Raw genomic sequence first — 4,535 nt, 5'->3', positions numbered from 1 at the left:
CTCAACTATTTACATGTCACATGAAAACTATCGCTATATACACAAATCTACAGACTCCCAAAAATAGACTAGCCTTTTCCGAGGCTCAATCGGACGGGTATCAAAAAGGGTGATCCTTTCGCTGCTTACTAACTATCCGCATCCTATCAACAAACAGGGCAACAGTAAGCTCAGCATGATCTCACAATCCGTGCCGCAAACGTGTATCTCAAGTCTACAAAAAAAGGCTAAACATGGGTGATGTCACGACCAGTGGTGCTGTCATGACCCGCGACCTCTCATCGCCGGTTCACGAGCCGCGACGGTGAGTTATGTCACAAATCACAATATCAATATAACAATATATCTCATATTAAACAGATACATAATTAAATAAACATGATAACCATAACACTTATATAAAACATAATACGATAATACATAAGTATTAAAAGTGGTTATATGAAAAACCCCGGTAAATTTTTCGTTTTTCTCAGTTAAAACTTTGAGTCTCATAACGACCCTTAATATTTACAAATCAGCTCATGGGTTTGAGCATAATTACATGAGATAATTTAGGAGTGTAGTTTACGGAAGGGGTTCAAAAAATATAGATATACTATAGAAGAGGTTGATCCCGGATGAATTCCCATTAGCCCAGAGGTCAAGAGATACACGTCCGGTCTTCATCTTCAGTTCTGTCATTCACATCGCCGCCTTGCCATTCTCTACATTACCAAGGATCATAAAACTATGAGTCGATTGACTCAGTAAGTGAGAGTCTAACTTAGAAAATAAAGCGACTAATGCCATGTGATATCATGTGACGTGCAAATAAGCACATAAGAATGCATTGATGCAAATCTAACAAGTTCTAGAGCATGACTGATGCGCGCATACTCTAACTAGTACTTGTCATCTTTAAAGTTACACACATCCCCCGCTATAACCTTTAGAACGACTAGAGACCAGCCTTAGACTTCGAGTAGCAGTTGTCCGGTGACCTAAGAGTTTTAACGTCTGTCTGGGATCCACTAATGGTACCAATTTCGTTTGACGTCGGTGCAACCCCCAGGCCCACATAGCTGTCAAGGTGTATTCTCCAGGCCCTCATAGCCTGGCAACAAGGTCGGGTACGACTCTTGGTTGACTCCCCGAGATATGAGTACTCAACGCCATCCCCCAGGCCCTCATAGCTCGTCAGGGTTCTTTTCATTTTGGTACCATCCGACACATCAATTATTTAGGGTTCATCCACTCTGCAGCACTCAGAGTACACACCTATGCTACTTACAGGAGAGCGACTCAAGATAAACCCTTAAAAAGATTTCATTTCCATTTTATGCTCGTTAGTGTTTTAAGCTGAAGACTCGGGATATGACTCCCGGTACTTCTACGCTCGATTTGAATCTGAGAGTTAAACACGGCTCTCCTGTCTCCCCCGTTCTAACGAGTCAATCACAGAACTCGAGTCTAACACTATAAAGCGATAAACGACTCACGAGTGAGATCGAGCTTTATAATTCTTTTTTTTCCTGAATTCTCTATTTTCTGGCTTCGACGCGTTCAGTTCCTCCGGCTCTCGCTCGTCTCGATTTGATCTGTGACTGAGCTGTCAAATTCAGAAAACAAACATCGTGATCAATTTATATCATCCAACTCCCGACTCGAAACTTAAAATCCGAAATCGAACCTCTAACAACATAACTCTCAAATCCAAACATAACTTATCACAAAATCCTTAAACTTGTCATAAAATCTTTAGACTCATCATAAAATCCAAATTGAAATCCGAGGTCGAACTAACCGAGCCCGAAGCGAGATATCAATTCTCAAATCACATTCACCAATTTCAAATCCAAATTCTCAAATCCCGAAATCAAAATAACCTAAATTCAAATTCACTTTCAAATCAATTTTAAATTAAAAATCTCAATTCTCAAATTCATAACCAACCAAGTCGTAAATAACAGCACCTACACATACAAATCTCAGATTCAAGCGACTCCAACAGAGTCTCGGTCAAACACTAGAACACACGTTCCGATTTTCAGATTCGTTAACAACAACAGAACCCATAGCACGAGACAAACAGCCCGGCTCGGCCAAGACAAAAGATACACGAGCAAATCTCAGTAAAAAATATGAATCATCATCGAACCGCAACAAATCACAACTTCAAATCACAGCTTCTTCAGTAATACACACACACACACACTACCAAGCCCACGGCCAAAACAGAAATGAGGTACACTGCCAAGTTAATAAATTATCACCAACAATTTCAGAGTAACTCAACATCACAAACAACCAGCCACAAATTCACAATACAACAACTCAGAGGCTCAGAATCATCATCACAAGACAGTCAAAATGAATCACTTAGCCAAAACAAGTCTCACGGCCAAGTAACACACGGCCAACAAATCACACGGCCACAACAAGTCACACGACCAACAATTTCCAAACCAAACCACACCAATTCCCAAATTCATCATGGCCTCATCCTAACTCAACCAAAACAATCCGCACAAATCCAAAATCTTAAATCAAAACACACGGCTGAAAAAGAACAACCAAGCGACCCTAAAAAGAATGACCCACGACCATATCAAGAAAAATTCAAACAAAAATCATTCTATTTCACCAATTCAAGTATTAACAATCCAAACCGAGCTCAAGCCACCTCATAACCACGAAATCAAGAAATCCAAACCAAATCCCCAAAATTTAAATCTCCAAACCCTAATTTTCGAATCCTTCAATTCAGCCATGAAAATTCTTACATCCAATTTCTTCTCTGGTGACCACTCTTACTTCTCCGGTGACCACTCGTCCTTCTCCGGTGACCGGGTTCGCGCGCGCGTTCTAGCTCGCACCGGAGCTTGCTCGCGATTCCTTCTGGTTCACGGCGTGGCTGGACCGAGAGAGATGGGCTGTTCTTGTTGTTGAATTTTTTTTTTTTCTTCCTTGTTCTTTTTGCAGGTATCACGCGCGGCAAGTGGAGAAGAAGAGAATAAGATTTGCACGTGAAGAGGAAAGAAGAAGATAAAAGAAGAAGGAAAAAAAAGAAATTTATTCATTAAATCCTTTTATTTTCTCATATCTCCAAACTGACCCCCATTTCAAAAATTCTTACAAATGGTTCCTGAATTTTGTTACAATTATATCCGTTGTCACATAGTTATTTAATTAAATCCGTGAACGATCGAATTTTAATTAAATAATTAAACCGAGAATTTTCTCGTTCGTTCTCGATTAATTTAAATATATTTAAGGTTTCTCGGAAATAATTCTCGTCCTTGAGAATTTATTTCTTAAATTAAATTCCGGAATATTTCTTCGGAAAATATTATTCGAGACGAACTCGATAAATCCTTTATTTATTTCGAGATTTTCCATTACCTTAAAATAATTTAAATTAACTCGGTAAACTTATACATCCATCATTCATTCAATAATAGAATTGTAACAAACGAAAGCTCGTTTATTCAACGTGAATTTACAAGTCAATAGATTAAAAAATTTATCCTTTATAGGTGCTGCGTTTAGGGTCTTCAACAAGAGGACTCAGTGTGTCATGGACAAGGTTTCTGAGGAGGATGAAGCTGGTGTCTATCGTGATGTTCATTCCAGTGTCCCAAAAGATGTCTCAGACACTGATGAAGCTTCCGATGTCCCAAGGGAAAGAGCTGATTCCAACTCTTCGGTGAAGAAAGTCTCGAGTAGAGTCAAGAAGAATCACCCTACAGAAGCTATTATCGGCAACCTGCATGAAGGAGTCACCACCAGGAGAAAGGAACCTGTCAATTACAAGGAAATGATAGGCAACGTTTGCTTCACATCCAGAATTGAGCCAAAGAATGTCAATGAGGTTGTTAGTGATGAGTTATGGATGATAGCCATGCAAGAGGAATTTGTTCAGTTTGAGAGGAATGAGGTCTGGAAGCTTGTTCTCATACCTGAGGAAGTGAATGTTATTGGAACAAACTGGATCTTCAAGAACAAATCTGATGCTCTTGGCAATGTCACGAGAAACAAAGCCAGATTGGGTGCTCAGGGTTATTCTCAGATTGAGGGCCTGGATTTTGATGAGACCTTTGCTCTTGTGGCTAGACATGAAGTTATTTGACTCCTTCTTGGTATTTCATGCCTCAATAGGTTCAAGTTGTTTCAGATGGATGTCAAGAGTGCTTTTCTGAATGGTGTTCTGAATGAAGAAGTGTACTTGAGCATCCCTAGGGATTTGTGGATCCTAAGTTTTCAAACCATGTTTACAAGCTCCACGAAGCGTTGTATGGTCTGAAACAGGCTCCGCGGGCGTGGTATGAGCGTCTTGCAGAATATCTCACTCAGAAGGGATACATCAGAGGGGTGAAGGACAAACTTTCTTCATTAAGAGATCTGGCTCGGAGATGATGTTCGCTCAGATCTATGTGGATGACATAGTGTTTCGTGGGATGTCCCAGACCATGGTGGACCACTTTGTGGAACAGATGCATTCTGAGTTTGAGATGAGTATGTTGGGAGAGCTCTCTTACTTCTTGGGTTTTCAG

General features: G+C 40.2%; 1 long non-coding RNA gene across 1 annotated transcript; it reads right to left on the bottom strand.

Moving 5' to 3' along the window:
- Nucleotides 1-233: 233 nt before the first annotated feature.
- LOC149383366 (uncharacterized) lies at nucleotides 234-2,991 on the bottom strand. Its single transcript, XR_016301842.1, has 2 exons — nucleotides 2,766-2,991; nucleotides 234-1,591 (listed from the first exon to the last, which is right to left on the bottom strand). It is a non-coding gene; the product is annotated as an uncharacterized LOC149383366 (long non-coding RNA).
- Nucleotides 2,992-4,535: the final 1,544 nt, after the last annotated feature.

Source organism: Urtica dioica, chromosome 10 (genome assembly GCF_054948205.1).
Source record: "Urtica dioica subsp. dioica isolate 48M chromosome 10, U.dioica_male_clone48M_v1_H2, whole genome shotgun sequence".
NCBI lineage: Eukaryota > Viridiplantae > Streptophyta > Magnoliopsida > Rosales > Urticaceae > Urtica > Urtica dioica.
Note: the sequence above shows the minus strand (reverse complement) of the source record. Positions and strands in the feature narration are given on the sequence as shown.